An 18,788-nucleotide genomic window follows, 5' to 3' on the forward strand; every position below is an offset into this window, starting at 1 on the left:
ACTGTAACAGAGAGCGCTACCCCAGAAACTGATTTCCTCACCAACAATGTCGCTTCAGCATGCAGTGAACTGGCTCATTCTAAAGTGGTTGTGGCTGTTGATAACATATATATATATATATATATATATATATATATATATATATCTTTTGGTCATGTGAAAACAAGTTTTTGAATGTTAACTATTTTCTGAGGCTTTGGAGTTACTGTTGGTCTTCCCATTCCCATTAGGTCAACAAATGTTTATGGCAAGACCATACAGGTTTAAAATGTCACTACAGGAAATAGTCTGGGGTACACTGAGTGACAGGGGGCTCCCCTCTACAAGGTGCTAGAGAAAGAATCTTTAAAAGATTCATTGAGTTCCATGATTGCAGCTTGACTGCCACAATGATAGCAACAGTTTGGAGCCCTGAAAATTGTTACTGCACTCAGGTCAGTTATATCTCTCCATCACCTGCCGGTAAGCTCTTGACACCAACGAGAGACCACTGGCAGGATTAAATGTCTCACGTACATCTTGGCTGAAGATGTCACCAGCTCCCCGAGGACATATACCCAACCACTACGATCATCTAGTTTGGACCACAGCAAATCACACACTGGACCCTCTGGGAAGCTTCTTGTAGGTGATCAAGGGTTGTGATGTGATCCAGCATATCGGAGAGAGACCACCACGCAGTCACCCGTCGCTAAAGCAGTGAGCAAAAGATAAACTTGTAGGGGCTGGGGATTTAGCTCAGCGGCATAAGCGCCTGCCTTGTAAGCAAGCAGTTGTGAGTTCGATCCCCGATACCGGTAAAAAGGAAAAAGACAAAAAAACAAAACAAAAACTTGTAAAACATTCCCAAACACTGGCATTTCCATATTTTCTTAAACCCTCATCAACGAAACCATAAACTTGTGTGATTTATCTGCTCTCAAGATTCCCTCAAAGAACAATGATGTGCTCAGGGCAGGGAACCTTAAGAGCTACGTGCAGTGTAACTGTTTCAACTGAAGAAGGGCTTTGGTCAACATAATCTCCCACAAACAAGTAATTTGCATCTGATGATTCGCCACCAATTCCACACCCTTCCATGCGATCATAGGATTGCCCATGTACATCTCCTCAAACAGTAACTGGACATCGAACCCCTTGCAGGTGGATTCTCCCATCAGGATTTCTTTAGCCTTCTGGAAGAGCCTCCTGCCTGTGATTTGGAGGGCAGCTCGCACTCACTGAGCTGCTCAATCTGCTGGTCTAGCTCCTTGGTGAACACCGTCTCATCCACGCGGCCACTTGCCCACACACGCTGCGGCCGGTTCCTGGGGTTCTTCTGTGGTCCCTGGTGGTTGCTGGACCTGAGGCCGGCCCGCTGGCTCTCCCTGCAATGCTGGGCTGTGCCTCCCCCTCAGCTCACCCTAGCTCCAGAGCTCCGCCCTGTAATGGCTATAATTTGTCTGAATGACAGTTCCAATGAGGTCCACACATGGCAATTATTTTGGGGGAGATCTTTTAAGCCTCTACGGGTCCATAAGTCTCTTCTGCTTTCCTTGCCATTCTCTGTCCATCTCTCTAAACACTGGCTTACCTGTTGCACACAAGATTACTCAGCCCTGGGGGTTTCCATAGTCTAGGATGTTTCACGTGTAGGTGTGGGGTGTTTGACAATTGAACCCAAGGACCTTTGCACTGAGCTACATCATCAACTCTTTTACTTTGAGACAGACTCTTGCTAAGTCTCTAAGTTGCTCAGGCTCGACGCAAGCTTGGGATCCTCTTGCGTCAGTTTCCCTAAGTGCTGTGGTTACAACTATATACTATCATGTCTACACACCTGAATTCTCCTTCTATCTCTTGGTCCACTCCCCTTTTGCAAAAAAAGTTTGGGTTTCGTAGATCACATCCTTGCTGTGTACTTAGTGTGCTCCTCTCTCTGCCTCCTGCTTTTTCCTCTTGATTTAAGAGGAATATTTGGATTTAAAAGTTCAAAAAGACTGACTTGATTTGTCCTTCTGTATGATTATGTGAGGTGGCTTTCAGTCTTCTAACCAGGGCCACCAGTCGACCGTCTCTCTTGTGACCTTAACTGTTTTTGATGACCTTTGCCTGGGCCCATTTGTCTATTAGTGGCACAGCAGGCTGATATTCTGATTCTGTCTTTCTGTCTTCATCATTATGCTATTACTATATACAGTGCATGCATTTATCAGCCAGAAAACTCCTCTAAAGAGAAACTTCCGTCTACTATCTATTAAACTGCGATGGGCCTGGGATATAGCACAGGTTCAGGTCCTCTCTGGGAAGTGCACAGTTCTCACTTCGATTCCTGGTACATCTGCCCCCCAAAAACCTGCTATGATTTACTGCATGATATATACATGTATATATATGTGGAGAAATTGGGGTGCTAATGATCCATCAGCCTTTGTCTAACAAAATTAACTCCTTGACATTTTTTGTTGGGTGGAAAAGCTCTGCTCTTCCGTTCTTCTCTGGCTCCTCACTTCTCTTTCTTTTGCTTCTCTTTCCCCCCTTCCGGGTGATTGCTTGTGCAGCCTCAGTTCTATTGATGATCATTTCGAGGCCAGGGAGATCTGGGAGCTCTGAACACACAGAAATTAGATTTCAGCAGTGTTTTCTTTTGGTTATTCAAGAAAATGTGGTTTCCTAGCAGCACCTGCCACTTGCGGCTGGATTTCCTGGTGAAGGTGCGAGCCGGCCAGGTTTACTGGAATCCCTGTGAGCAGAGGGTGAAGCCCTTTCTGGAATCTGTGTGTTCAGTTTTTCCTTTCCGGGTATCTCACCGCAGCTTTCAGTCAATTTGTGATGTCTGTGAGGGCGCTGCAGAGCTGGCTGAAATCCACTTCTTATCACACAGGATGCCGCCTCACTCCAGGTCAAAGGACCCTGCAGCTCTCCAATAAAGCTGCTTTTGGCATTGCAATTTAGGGGTTCTAGAAAGATCTGTGCAGGTCGTAGGCTCAGCCTTTGCTGAAATGGTCACACCTGGAAGTCGGCAGAAGGGGTCTTTCTGGCAAATAAGTGCAGGGAGGACTGTGACTGGAAGGTGGGACTCAGGGTGGGGGTGCTGGGCTCTGTCCCCCAGGGGAGCCTGGGTCCAGTTGTTCAGGGGAGGACCTCTGAACAAGGGGCAGCAGGAAGACCCTGGCATGGCTCCTCTGGAGAGGGCTCCTAGATAAAGGCTGACTGTGAGGACTGTTGTGACAGTCAGCCAAGGGTATGTCAGTTATATATTTATGTATTTATTTAGTTGACTTTTTGAGGTAGGGTCTTGCTATTAGGTAGCCTTGGCTGACCTCAAACTCACAGATCCTCCTGTCTCAGCCTCCGGAGTGATGGGATTAAATGCATGTGCCATCATGCCAGGTAATGCCCTTGTTTTGTTTTGTTCTGTTTTGTTTTTTGTCTTTTTGAGACAGGGTCTCACTGCGCAGTTCAGGCTGGGCTTGGGCTCATTTTGTAGCCCAGGCTGGGCTCGAACTTGCAATGATCCTCCTGCCTCAGCCTCCCGAGTGCTGGGATTACAGGAGTGCACCACCACGCTTGGCTAATGCCTATTGAAATGTTATGAAAGCCTATTCAAATGTTATGATTGTTTTATTTACAAAAAAAGGAAAGAAAAGAACAGCATAGTAGAACCAGGCTCAGTCCCAAATATTCCACAGGTGGAGGGAATAGAATCACCTGATCACCTGAGTAGAGGTGAAATCTAGTTTAAAAAAAATCATAGTGAGAAAAACATTATACGTTCATCTCCTTCACGTTTTATTTTTATTTTTTTTTTTTTTTGTCTTTTTCGTTTTTATCGGTACCAGGGATCGAACTCACGACTGCCTGCTTGCAAGGCAGGCGCTTATGCCGCTGAGCTAAATCCCCAGCCCCTTCACGTTTTATTTTTAATGTATTCATTTCTGATTAACTTGCTTTGTTTTGTTGGTTTTTTTTCAGATAGGGTCTTCCTATGCAGCCCAGGCTGGCCTCAAACTAACAGTGAGTCTCCCGCCTCAGCCTCACAGAAGCCGGGATTACAGGTACAGAACACCACGCCTGACTTTATGTTCAGTTTTCATACGGGTTCTCACTGTGTAGCCCAGGCTGGCCTCCCATTCATGACCCTTCTGCCGCAGCCTCCGAATGCTATGATTACCTGCATACACCACCACATCCAGCATTTGTTTTTGTTTTTTTTTTTTTTTATTATTTATTTTTTTCCAGCATTTGTTTTTATTTTTGCATTTTACTTCTGGTTATTACATATCAAACTTTTAGAGATGAACTTGGGTTGCCTCTATAGCTTAATATTTTATTATTATTGTCGTTCTGGATCATTGTATTATCCTTGTCATTATTATTTATGTGTTATAACCGGGGCTGAACATTTAGGCAAGTTCACTTTTGTATAGGGAACAGCCAGGAACATTTTTGTATGTAAATCATTTCCTCTGATTAAGTCCCAGGGGTGCAATAACTGGGTGAAAATTTACGGAGGTTTTATGGCTCCTCATAGATTTTGCTGTACTGCTCTCCAAAGGCTCTGACAATGAACCTGACACCGGCAATAAAAGCATGGCCCTTGAAGTGATGATTTGCAATCAATTATTCACCAACCATATGTGAAGGCCTGGGCCGGCCCGCCTGGCAGGCCCTAGCATTTCTGACTCATTCATTCATGAAAAATCAGACCGGACGCTGCACACACTGGCTGCACGGCAAGCTCCGGCAGGGGCCTAGAAAACCTGCAGGTTTGCCGGCCCTGGGATCTCCCTTGCCTAGGTGGGTTTTTAGCCCCAGCAGGAGAATTTTTCGGCTGATTCTTTGGAATGCACAAAGCACCAATTAATGCGTCCTCATCTGGATTCTTTCATGAACACATGTATATAAGAAACAAGATTTGTTTTTCCCATGCTGTTGTTACAGAGGTTCTGTGGTGATGTTGACATCAGGAGTTGTAAAAGGTGAAGATTTATACAATCTGAAGGGAAACCTGAAGTCAGGTATTGGGGTGCCCCAGCGGCACTCTTTTTACTCAAGATTGTTTACTTTTGAGGATTTTTCTTCCTGCTTTTTGTTTGTTTGGTTGGTTTTTGAGACAGGGTCTCACTATGCAGCGCAGGCTGGTCTTGAACTCAGAGTGATCCTCCTGCTTCAGCCTCCCAAGTACTGGCATTACAGGCACGCCCACCTCACCTTCCCCCCTCCTTCCTTTCTCTTTTAACTATTGAGTTTTGTTAACAAGGCAATAGTGGCTTCTCGGAGTGAGTGTGAAAGAGTTTCTTCCTTTTTTACTTTTACATAATATTTTGAGGAGCGTTGGTATTAGCTCTTCTCTAAAAGTCCGATAGACTTCAGTAGTGATGAATCTGTCCCGTTCTGAGCTTTGCTCTGTTGTCAGACTGTATTACTACTGTTTTAATCTCATTATTTGTTATTGATCTATTGGTAGGTCCTTATCCTGATTTGCTAGTTTATTGGAATATAAGTTTCAAAATATTTCTTAATGACCCTCTGATATCTGTTGTAATATCTCCCTTTCAACTCTATTTTACTTGGTTGAGTCAGTTCTCTCATTCTTTTGTTTAGATTGATTAAGGGTTCATAAATTTTATGGGGTTTTATGTTGGTTTGCTTTGGGTTTTTGTTTTGTTTTGTTTTGCTTTTGGTACTGGGGATCGAACTCATGACCTTGCACTTGCCAGGGCAGGCACTTACGTAAATTTTATGTTTTTAAGAGCTTGTTTCATTGATCCATTGTATTGTTCTTTTAGCCTTTTTTTTTTTTGTCTTTTTCAGACGGGGTTTCAAGGTGCAGTTCAGTTTGGCTTTGAACTGATGGCAACCCTCCTGCCTCAGCTTCCCAAGTGCTGGCATTTCGGCTTGTCCTTTGTCTGTAGTCCGTTTGCTTCTTCTCTGATTTTTTTAAAATCAGAGTCTTGCTGTGTTCTCCAGGTTGGACTTGAACTTTTGAATTCGCTCTGTATGCCGGGCTGGCCTCAAACACATCATCTTCTTGCCTCGGCCGCCTCAGTGCTTGAACAACATCCCTCACCCTACTGTGCTTTTTAATTAGCATTTTTAAAAAAATTGTGCAGAATTGTCTTTTAAGACGGAATTCTTGCAGCTTTGGGGTTCTGCTTGCAACAGTCCTGGGATGAAGGGATTCTTTACTGCTATTGTCAAGAGCACCATCTTCTCAGTAGCTCGGCTGCTGGTACTTCTTGTTATAGAGTCCTTGTCACAGCTCGTGAAGTGGGACCTGTTATCACTCATCAGATCAAGCAGAAGAAGTTGCAGCCCAGAAAAATAAAGAACTTTTTCAACTTCTTGGGCTAACAGGTGGCAGAGCCAGAACTTGAACCCAGATTCATCTCTAATATCACACTAGATCTGTGATCTATACCACACTTGCCTTGAGAGCCACTTTTCAAATAAATATAATTCAACTTAACTTTTTCCCATTATAAAAGAAACATACCCTCATCAAAGAGCATTTAGAAATATAGAGAATGATATTTAAAGAGTGTCAGACTATCTTTTTACACACAGCACCGAGTCTAAGATACTGTAAAGACCATATTTAATTAGCTGTCTTCCCAAAAATAAAAGCATGGAATTTAAGCCTTGAGTCAGCACTTTATTTTTTTTTTTTTTTTCTCATCAAAAGTCTGGCATTCTCTAAAGCTTAAATGTCTAACTCATCAGATCCCACCTACCTGGTTTATGTACGCGCTAATTTCTGGTTTCATACTTATTTTATTTGTTCACATTGGAAGAAAACAAATACAACAAAGAGAAATCAAGCCCTGACTCTGCCCAGTAGCTCACAGAGCATCTTAAATCAACACAGCCACTGTAACCAGCACTGATTCAACTAATTATTTTTGTCTGTAGCATTTTGCATTGTCTCTCCTCCTCCAGCTTGCTGCTCCTTAGCCAGGGAACAATGCCTGGCCCCGATGTTTATTGGGCCAGCTCTCATCCTGTCCCGGGCTTATGAAAAGAAGATGCCTTTTCCAGTCAGACTTCCACAGCTACACCCTTTCTTTGGACTCCTTCAGAGGGGTAGCAGAAATCATTCCTCGAGACACAGTGGAACAGGGCGGCAGCGGCCCTGCAGCTGGAGTTGGTATTAAATTACTTCTTTCATGCCACATCGGTTTACAGGGAAGTTGGGACAGGGTCAGGGAGAGTGCGTCATGGTTACCCGCTCTGCTCAGGCCACACCTGATTGAAACGTTTGGTGTGAGAACAAGATCCAACTTGAGTGTTATTTGGAGTTGGAAGCAGCAAACGTCGCTGCAGAAATGAGCCTGCTCCCACTGGGCTGTGCGAGGGGAGCTGAGCCTGCCCAGCAGTCCCACGGGTGGCTCTGGGCTGGGTTCTGTGCGGCCTCATCAACGCTGACCCAGGAGCCCAGAGTCACCTTGGCTGGGCCTCCAGCTGCTGGCAGCTCAGTCCAGCTGCCCACCCTGTCAGCGTCCACCCTCATGATTGCCCAAGTCAGATCTGCGACAGCTTCACCCCTGCTCCCAGACACAAGTTCCACACAGCTGGGGCTTCAGACCTCTGTCCATCCTCTGACCCAGCAGCACTGGTACATCTTCCTCAGCATCGTGTTCCTATTCCAGCTGCTGGCAAGCAGACTGTTTTAATGAAATTCATATCAGGTCTCAGGGGCTGTCATTAGATGGAAATTATGACCAACTCTTCAGGCAACTCTCAGCTGAATTTGGGAACCTCAAGAATTAATTATGTTCAGAGACAGTACAAGTTCTATTGGTCAATTCGTTTCTTCTCATTTCAATTGAATTTGCCAAACATTCATTGCATTCCTACTGTGTACTAAGCACACAAATGAGTGGGATGTGGTTTGAGCCCTAAGGAATTGTGTGTGTGTGTGTGTGTGTGTGTGTGGTGTCTGTCTGTCTGTGTGGGTTGAACCCAAACCCTTTGCATTGAACTGTATCCCTAGCCCTTTAAAAACAAATCTGTTTTGAGGTGGGATCTTCTTGCTAAATTGCCAAGGCTGGCCTTGAACTTATCATCTTCCTAACTTCTCCTTCCAGAGAGGTAGAATTACAGAGGTGCCCAACACACCCAGGAGTTTTGGTGCCCTTATTTCTCCCTTGTTGCTCATACCCAGCAGGGGTCCTGTTTCTCTTCTGCACTTCCCTGTTGCTACAGATACAGAATCCCTGCCCCATCCCTGTCTTCCCCTGTGGTCCTCCTGACTCGTGACCCTGTGAATGTCAGGCTTGTTCATCTGAATTTGAAGATGAGGCTGGTTGTTATTTTCACTTAAGTGGAGCCAAAATCTTAACCAGGCGGGGATTTGTTGAGGGAAAAAATAGTCATGCTTCATTTTCTGAGTTATGGGAATAAAAGTAGCTACAATTTTTAGTTCTTCTAAAGCATTTGAAGGTGAGGAAGAAAATGTGCAGAAGGTTCCAATCTTTTATGCACGACTTTTACGAGTCCCCCAGTTGTCACAGACCATTTGCCCAGCTGAGGATGGCTGTGCAGAAGTTTTAATTGAAAATTCACTTTGGATTTTCCAGTTTGGACCTACAGATGAGAATCTGCTTTGGGAGGCACAATTGAAAATGAGCAATTTGCCTTGAAAACAGGCATATTTTCCAGCTTCCTATGACTAATGGCACATGAAGGGAATCTAGTAATCACATAATTAGTTTGCCATTACTAAGAAATCATTTTCAGAATCCATGAGATGTGGTTTACAATAATTTCAGTGGTTCTGCACCAACAACCTAGACTTAGGAGGCCCACATTTGACGACAGAGACTTGATTTTCATTGATAGAGCTTTGGGGAATTTCTCTAACTAGAGGACAAAGCAAGGTTTAACTGATTTTCTCTGTATATTGCTTAGAATCCAATCCTTGGACCACGTTCAGGAAAAAACATCCTGGAGGATTTGTAAGCGCTTTATAGAACTCAGGCCCTACTCCATTCGCAGACTCTGCCTTGATTCTATGCTGAGTCTGGGAGTTTGATAGATTATTTACACCTTGTATTATTATTTTTTTTTGCAATTTCTATGACTATCAAACATGAACCCAGAAAGACAAGGCTCCTTTTCATTAATTTGCTTGTTTTTAATGAGCCAAACAGAAATAAAATTGAATAGTGTTTGTACGTTTCCTGGGATTTTTAATAAGAGAAATCTAAGTGATTACAGGCAAACTGAAGAGGAAAAAAAGTAACCTTTATGTTTCTCATCTAAAGTTAACGTCTGCATCAGCTCCGAGTTAGACATTGTGGAAGTTATATGATAGGAACTTGAGTTTTAAAATTTTAATTTTTATGTGTTTGAAGTTTTCTATAATAAAACAAAACTTCAATAAAGTTAGACATAAGACATCCAAGAAGGAAGAGATTAATAATATAAAAAATTAGAATGGGAGAAAGAAGAAGGACGAAAAAGGGAGAGGGAAGAAAGAGAAAATATGCAGAATCCAGTCTTTTATGCTTTTATTCTGGAAGGAGATGGGATGGGGGAGTCAGCTGCTTTGGTTTTTTTTTGTTTCTAATTATTAGGAGCCACAGGACAGCACCCTGGAACCACTGAACTACAATAGGTCATAATTATAGCCCGTTAATGAATACTAAGTATGAACTAGGACTTAAGGAACATTGTTACATTTAACCTGGACAGCCACTCTGTGCCAGAAAAGATGCCAAGATCTGCATTTAAAAAAATGTAAGTGCTGGAAGAAAAAAAATTAAGCCCCGAAGTTTCGAGAATTCTGGGGACTTTCTCCAGATCATAGGACAGGAAGTGGGGACCAGAGCCATGCTCCCCAGCACAAGGCCATTTTATTATTGCCTTCCACAGAATGCAGATGCCTGGGTGGGGAAGAAGTCATCCTTGAGTCATGACGTGGGACTTAGTTAGAGCCTTGCCGAGCTCCCTGCGACCCGCTCTGTAGAGGACGTGGTGTGGACTTGTCCTAGGGCAGGTGTCCCGCATCCTAATTCCCTGCTGGGTAAAGCAGAGCAGGAGTGCTCAGTAGGCACTCAGCAGCGTCTGACTGGAAGTTTCCTTGTGCTCACTTTTTCTCAGGGTATGCACACGCGCTGGGCTGCTTGTGACACCAGGGACCAGACCGAGGTACTTCAGAATGGCTTTGGGCAATAAGAGGAGGCCTAAAAAGTGGCCTTGCCTTCTATGATAGAATATGGGATCTAGGCCTTCTTGAAATGTCCTTCAAGTTAGCCTGACTTCTGGTGGTTGTTTTAAAACTGCAAGAGCACACGGGTGTTTTTATAACTTAGTGAGACAGGGGTGAATCATTACGGCTGAGTCATCCTTGCAGCACTGGGGCTGGGAGGAGGACGAGCAAGGGCTGCTCAGCACCGACCCTGCATTCCCCAGAAGGCCGGAAGTTCTTAGGGTGCCTGGATTATCTTCCGGAGGACATGGGCACACTGCTGGTTACTCACCAAGGTGCTCCTGAGTGTCTAAGTCTCTGATGCCAACACCAGGTGGCCATGGAGGAGAAAGATCATCAGTGAAAAGTCAGGTGAGTTATGTGAAGTGCTGGAGAAAGAAACCTCAGGTGCTAAAAACAATAACCCGGTAATCTTACGAACCCGACCAAGGCAAAGCTAGCTGGAAGATCTCAGAGAATGAGTCTATCTGAACGCAATGCACAGGTATGTGTACAGCATGACGGTTCTCCCAGAACTAGTCTTCCTGTGTGATCCACTCTCCCCACACCGATTAGGACGGTGTGCATGGGCCTCTTGGTTTGTCAATGTCTTACTGCACAAGGGTTCTCCTCAAACTCCTCCAAAGGGACCTTAAAGAACTTATTGTTATGAAATAACCATTTTCATACCCTTTGGCGAGTGGCCTGTCCTTCTTCCCGTATAAAGAAGAGCAGTACTTATTTCCAAGTGCCACAGTTCATTGCAGCTGGAGAAGCTGGCTTGCTATAAAGCGGACATGGCCTGTGGTCATAGATTAAGTACTACTTAATTCTTAATTTAGGTTCGGGTCATTTTAGGCAAATAGGCTGGTGAAAATAATTCTCTGTTTAAAGCAGGCAGTTTCTTTTCTCCAAGAACTCTTTCGCAGTGCAAGTCATTTCTGTTATAAAGTGGCTTCTTATTTACAACTCCATTGTTAAACTCCAGCAGGGAAGGACAAGGAAGCCAAATAAAACATCAAGTAAAATCATATGGTGTCTCTTAAATTTTATTTGGTAGTTTTAAAAGCTTAATCTTCCTGAGAAGAAATCCGTTTGGCTCCTCTGCAGAAAGCACTCTGATTTGTAAACTAACTACATAATATATTTCATGTTTGCAGCTTAATTTAGTAGCTTGATCAAATTCCTTTTAACAGCCTCGGGAGTTACATTTAAATAATTACTTCGGAACTGGGCCCAACGTAGGTTTCTGGAAGGGCTGAGTCTTCAGAAGTGGATGAAAAGATTTAGTATTTGAGTGTCAGGTGGAGGAAAATGAAATGAAGCTTCTAAGTTTCATAAACTATTAGACACATTATTTCTGCTCCCATCGACGGGCCTTACAAATAAGACCAGGGGAGCTGCTGTGCGGAGGCCACACCATGCGATGTGGAAAAGTGACACTTTGACATGTGCAAAATCCTGAGAATTATCCTGCAAATCTGTTGTCAGAATAAACAGTCCTCAGTCAGCTGCCGATCCGATCCAGGTGGTCTTCCGGGCAGCTTTTTTTTTTTTTTTTTTTTTCCTGCATGAACAAATGAAAAAGTGGAGGCATCTGACTGTTCCATTAGTGAATAAGCCGCTTTGGGGGAAAAATGCAAACTGGATTAAGGATGGATTTTCTCAGAAAGAGGATAGGATCTAAGACCTGGAGATTGGTATTTGGTGTGTGCATACACAATACCCTTTTAGAGACCGGCCGGACACTTAGTGTTGGCTGTGGAAGGGAACTCTAGACAACCAGCGTCCACACAGGTGAGGACTCAAGATAGGGGCCAGGGAGCCTTCGAGGACCCGAGAGGGAGGATTCGGGGCCGGCTGGCCGAGGGCGAGATGGAAGAGTCTCCATTTCCAGATGCACCCAGCTCCAAACCCAGCCCAGGTGCTCGGTAATTTCCTCCGAGACTGCTTGTGTTGGTTGGGATCCATATTAAAAAAAGAAGTACCACAAATAACAAACTCAACAATGTACATATTCTAAACTGACTCTTGAAATCTCATTTTGAATGTTTTCTCCTCCTCCTTCCTCTTCTTCATTCCTCCTCCTTCTTTTCCTTCTCTTCCTTCTCCTCCTCTTCCGCTCCCTCCTTCTACCTCCCTTTTTTTTTGAGACAAGTTCTTACTTGAACTCACTGTGTAGTCCAAGCTGGCCTCAAACTCCCAGGTATCCTCCTGCATCAGCCTCCCGAGTGTGGGGGTTGTAGGCATGCACCACTTCACCTGGCGCGTGGCAGGTGAATAGTCTACAAGTTATTCCATCACTGAAAACGGGATTTGTTTTCCATGCTCTGTTTATAGCCAGAGTAGGCACTTCAGAGAACACACAAGTGAAGAAGAACGTAAATGTTGGGGTTTGATGCACACTAGTTGGAGTTTGATGACTAAGCTACACCCTGGCCCAGGCAGAAGGACACTTTATTTTTAAACATTATTGGGCCATTCCTCTGTCTTCTTGGAAGACACATTGAGAGTTGTGTGTACGACTACTTTCCAATTTCTGGACTCTCCCAGTGGTATGTGATAGAATTCTGTGGCTTTCGTTAGTTTAATAAACTTTCATATATGGGTTAATCATTGGTCCAGCTACACAGCCCAGTTGGGAGCCAGAGATTAACTTTTCCTATGAGCTGTCATAACACAACTACTCACCACCTTTTCTTTTTAATAACAACAATTCGTGTCCTTTTTAATGAGCTGGAGCTGTCCAGAGGGCTCTGTTTGGCTCTCACTAGAGAATGAAGAGTTTAATTTGTTTTAATTCTGATAACATATATCCTTAGAATATGTACGTAGAAATAACTTTTTGAGGGGTCATGATATTCAACCAAATGCTAAACTCTCAGGAATTGTCAATAGAACTGAACTTTTTAGAAATAAGAAGTCCCTCATAAACTTTTAAAAAATTTTTTGAATCACTGTGTAATTCAGTTGGAGATCTTTATGGGGGGGGACTGGAATCAAACTCAGGACCTTGTGCTTGCCAGGTAGGCACGGTTCACTCTGTAATTCAGACTGGCCTTGAACTCACTGTGCAGTCAGGCTGGCCTCAAGCTGCAGTGAGCCCTCTGCCTCGTTTCCCTGCTGGGATTACAGGTGTGCACCACCACACCCAGCCACAAAATAGAGCTAAGTGTCAGTACAAGTTTTTGAATGAAATTTACAGTGCCCAGAGAATTGGGTTAATGGCAGCAGAGTTTTACACCACATGCCTCATACCTAAGCAGTATTTTTATCAATGGGTGCAAAAATAGGCTCGAGATAGACCTGAGACATGGGCCTTATAGGAATGATGCACCCGAGAACCTGGCCTGTGATTCTGTCACGGCCACTCTGGGGTTGCTGTTCACTGGTCGCTTGTTTATTTAACTCTGTTACGGAAAACTCACAACATATAAGAAGATAGTATCCTGCTCCCTTGTGTACCTGCCACTGAGCTAGTCCCCTCTCACATTATTTTAAAGGCCTTTCTCTCAGTTTTTCTCAAACTGTGAAGCCAGTCTTGACCTGTTTACTTTTAAAAGGGAAGCAGATAGGCGTCTTCCCAAACTCTGGGGAACATTCCTGAGTGTGAGCCTTCCCAGCGGGCAGAACCCTCAGCCGAGGGCTTCATTTCAGTCAGGCTATAAACCCTTCCTGTTGATAGCTGCCTGTAGACATGCGTGCGCACGCGTGCACACACACACACACACTCACATGCACACATCTATATACCCACTTAGATCTGTGTTCTTTGTATTGCAGAAACTTAACTTCTAGCTGTATCCAGGGTCAGGTTGTCTGTCAGCCAATCTGGTGTCTCATCTTCACACTCAAGCCCTGGTTAGGTGATTAGCAGATGGTTCTCTTGTGTTTCTGCTCTTCCACGTCACTTTTTTTTTTTTTTAAACAGTAATAGGTATCACAGTATATTTTGTTATCTTTATAATAGTTGTTCTTTCAATCACGTATATCAAAATGAGATGAAATACAGAACACTATAGAACTTATCAAAACAGAATATTGAATAGAGCAATACCATTAATCAGAAAAGAGCAAAAGAATAATAAAAATATTTGCCTTCAGAGAGATGGTAGAAGGAAGTCCCCCTTATTTGCTATGGTCAACCTCCCAGGAGATGCTCAGATTTCTGGTTCCCATCTGCTAACGAGGCGGGGCGGGGGGGGGTGAGACAAGAGAAGGGGGATAGGGGAAGTGGGATGTTAGACTCTAGGCTGTGCATCAGTAGGTTCACTATTGCTTAGCAGGGAGGCAGGTGTTTGGTTTCACAGCGTCCTAAGTTCCAACATGGCGGGATCTCAGGAGCTGCTGCTGGTTCTCCCCCTGGAAGGGCAGCAGTCTGCCAGACCACCACCGCTTACCAGGGAGGGGAGGTGCTTGCTTGGCTTCCCAGGGTCCTAAGTCTACGTCACTTTTTTAAAATAGTGAAGTTCCTCTTAATACCTTCACTGATCCTTTGTATTAATTGTGCTCCCATTTTGCTTGATAACTAAATTCACTGATGTTAACTGTGTGCTAAAAAATACTGTTTCAGTGACGCATAAAAATAGAAGCCTAAACCAGGCATGGTGGTACACGCCTATAATCCCAGCACTCAGGAGGCTGAGGCAGGAGGATTGACATCAGTTTGAGGTCCACCTGGGTTACATAAGAGAGTTCAAAACCAGCCTGCACTATATAGTGAGACTGTGTCTCAAAAACAACAACAACATTAACAATAAACAGAAGCCTAATGCAGTGATAGCACAGTTGTGAGCGTGTTAAAGATTTAACAAAATTAAATGCAATATCCAAAATTCTCCCCCAAAAGATATTAAAACACAAAAAAGGATAAGAAGGGGCTGGAGATTTAGCTCAGCAGCATAAGTGCCTGCCTTCCAAGCAGGCAGTCATAAGTTCGATCCCTGGTACCGATAAAAAAGGAAAAAAGACAAAAAAAAAAAAAAAAAAAAAGGATAAGAAGCACACACACACACATAAATGTACACACAAATGTATCACAACAAATATGGTGCTTTCTTTTGAAAAGAGTCGTTTACTTATGAAACAGGTATTAGAGGTGTTACATCTGTCAATTATTAGGCAATAATAGAAGAGTTATCAGAGATCAATAAAAAGGTGCAACTCAGACTTGGAGTCACAGTTCACAGAGCTTTCCCAGGTTTAAGTTTAGGATCATATTTTTCCATCTTGGAGGTCTGGATCCACCCAGCCATTTGCTGATGATAGATATCTGTCTCATCAGAATTTAAAATCTGACCCAAACAATAGCCTTCTTCTTCAGCTAACTTGTGCGTACTGCCTGGGTATTCTTTGAAGCTTCCTCCTCTGCCCCCCTGGTTTCACTGGGCTGCAGAATGGTAGCTGTGTGTCCAACAATTAAAGCAGCTTCCCCTACCACGCAAAGGGGCTACTTCTGCAGGATCTGCTGATTTCCATTCAAGGTCTTTGCACACAGATAGCATTTTCCTTTAAGCATGCGCTGCTTAGCATTTTAAATCAGGGAACTTAGACAAGTTTGGGATATTGAATGACTGTTTGTTTAAATGGAAAAGTTCATGAGTTGGCAGAATGGCAAAACACAACCTTGCAAGGTGACGTCTTACAAACTGAGGGCAGGTGGGTGTGAGAAATTCATCTGTGTGTTCAGCGTGTCCCCACCCATCTGGCTGGACGCGGTTTTCTCTGTCCACCTAACATTTCTTGCAGGCAAAATTGGGTATGAGCAAATGTGAAACCTGAGTTATGTTCAGTTGTTTCCTAGTATGTCATGTTGGAATAATCTGTGTTGGAATAATCTGTGTTTTCAAATAAGAGTTATAGCAGGATTGAATATAGTCAAATAAACACATTTACTGTACAGGGTGGCCAGGTGTGAGAGGGCTCTAATCATTTATTTGCAATTCCAAATTTATAAAGGGCTGAAAATTCAATTTTTTTATTTGCTTGTTTTGGTTTTTTGAGGTTAGGTTAGAGCAATCTTCCTGCCTTGGTCTCCCAAGTGCTGGGATTACAAGCATGGGCCACCAGGCCAGCAATGTGCTTTTCTTCTTCTTGTTTTTTGTGATGTAGCTCATTTAAGTTCATTTGTCACCAGGCTGGCTTCAGTTGATATGAGGATCCTTGTTTCCCTTACTAAGTGGGACTATATTTTGCTATAGATATTGTTTTGAATTTGATAGTTAAATGCTGTCCTGGACAATAACAATTGGAAATTTAAATGTTTTACAGTTAAGCAGCTTTCCCAAGGTTCTAAATCCTTAAGTACACATGAGTCTGATCATTTTGGATAAATGATTGTATGCATAATGGTAAAAATATATATGATCCCTTTCAGTTAACACAACACGTTTGTATTTTAACAAAGCTTTTCCTCACCTTTTAACATCTAAAGCCGACCACGAGAGCAGGTCTGGGGACAGAGGCCTGGCCGATGAATTCTTTATTTGGGGAAACCATCTGTCGACTCCAAGGCCCTGTGTTCTGGTCTTCCCGCTCACTGTGTGCTGTTCTTAGGTGTCACTGTTTCTCTTTTCCTGCTAACATCAGTGTTTTAAAAAGTGTTGTCTGCTTCGCATCTGCATCAGAGCCGTGCAGGGACCTCACTGCAAACTCCTGAGCTTCAGGCCAGACTTCACCAGTTAGAAACTCCGAGGGTGGAGCTCGGAATATGTATGTGTAGATTAAACAATTTAGTGCATCTCAGATGCACACCAAAGATTGGGGATCCCTAAGGTAAATGACGGTATTCTTCAGCATCCTTTATTATAATCCCTTCCGAGAGTCTTTGAACTCACTGTGTCAGTGTCTCACGTGCAATGACAGCTCTGTCCTTAATCTCCATCCTCAAGCTTCAGAACCTTGCCTGCGACTCTGCACTGGACACTGGCAATATGAATGTCACGCAGTCACTCAAACAACTGCTAAATCAGCATGCTCACAACCAGACTTACCTCCCTTTCCACTCAGCAAACGGAGTTGCAGCTATCCCAGTGTCCCAAGCTCAAACCTCAGCTCATCTTTCACTTTCCTTTCTTCTTTTTTTGTCTTTTTTTTTGTTTTTATCGGTACCGGGGATCGAACTCATGGCCGCGTGCTTGCAAGGCAGGTGCTCATGCTACTGAGCTAAATCCCCAGCCCGTTTGTCTTTTTGATATAGGGTCTCACTATGCAGTTCAAAGATGGCCTTGAATTCACTTTGTAGCCCAGAATGGCCTTGAACTTTCAACAATCCTCCTGCCTCAGCCTCCCGAGTGCTGGAATACAGATGTACTACAATTTGATTTTTCTTTCACTCTCCACTTTCACACTTTATGCCCAATACTGGGCATATATAGTGCATGTCTGCAACCCCAGCACTATGGGAAGCTGAGGCAGAAGGGTCAGAAATTTGAGCCCAAGCTGAGTAGCTTAGCAATGTAATGAGAACCAGTATCAACAATAAAATAAAATAAAATAAAATAAAATAAAATAAAATAAAATAAAAAGGCCCGGGATGCAGCTCAGTGTGAAGGCCCTGGGTTTGGCTCCCAGCGCAGATCTATCTTTCCACTTTTCTCTTCCCTTAACCTAGGCCGCGCTCACCCCTGCCTGGCCAGTCCTTCAACGCGATCTTCCCCTCCCACCTTGTTCTCGAGTCCACTCTCCACAGTGGAACCTGCTGGCTCTTTCTAAAGAGCAAATCAGAATACAGCACTATCCTGTGTTAGAGCCCACACAAGCTTCCATGACTCTTGCTAATGCCCCAAATCCTCTTCAGGACCCGCAGGGCTCAGCATGGCTTTCTGTCCTCATCACTATGGGCCTTTCCCCTGTGATGCCCAACCTGGCTCCTCCCGTGTTATGAACACCTGCTGCACACTCCTGTGGGCTCCCGCCAGACTGGATGGAGCTGTTTATTTAATTATTCATCTTCGTCATCACCAGACCCTAAACTCCACGATGGCTGATGGCTGATGGCCGATGGCCGGGTCTTGCCTGTCTTGTTTGTGGTTGAGCATTCCTGTGGAAAGCGTCCAATTAATATCTGTGGAACACAGGAGCAGGTGACTGAGGCTGGACGGCTCTTTCTAAAGAGCAAATCAGAGTACAGCACTATGCTGTGTTAGAGCCCACACAAGATTATGCCAGCCCTCAGGATCGGCTGGAGACCTCCTCTCCCCATGTTCCGCTGTCCTGCTTCAAGGATTTGCCCAAGTTATGCCTGTTATGGGTTAAAAACTGGTGGTCACCTTAGCACCATCTGAACTCAGGCAGCATGGCACCCAGTGTGGATGGCCCACCTGAGGACTGTGGCCAGCATAAAAAGGAAACCTGGAGAGGAAGAGAGTGTTGTGGGTTCTCCTAAGCTTTGCTGTTGTTTGGAGCTGTGGGTTCTCCTGGAGAAGCTTGTGGAGCTTCTTCCCTGACACATACTTGGCTGTTCTCGTCATCAGAGGGGCTCTGGACCTTGTTGCTAAGGATGGCTGTGGTTCATTTTGGGAAGCTCTGGTCCTTTTTTTGAGCATTGCTTCCTGGCTCTGGAGGGGCAAATGTGTGCTGTTTAAACTCTAGGAGAAGTTTGTCACGCTGGCTT

At 44.0% G+C, this 18,788-nt stretch overlaps 1 pseudogene; it reads right to left on the reverse strand.

Moving 5' to 3' along the window:
* Positions 1 to 274: 274 nt before the first annotated feature.
* LOC100715024 (serine/threonine-protein phosphatase 2A catalytic subunit beta isoform-like) lies at positions 275 to 1,267 on the reverse strand (annotated as a pseudogene).
* Positions 1,268 to 18,788: the final 17,521 nt, after the last annotated feature.

This window comes from Cavia porcellus, unplaced genomic scaffold (assembly GCF_034190915.1).
Source record: "Cavia porcellus strain 051 isolate PalLab524CR breed Dunkin Hartley unplaced genomic scaffold, mCavPor4.1 scaffold_17, whole genome shotgun sequence".
Taxonomy (NCBI): Eukaryota; Metazoa; Chordata; class Mammalia; order Rodentia; family Caviidae; genus Cavia; species Cavia porcellus.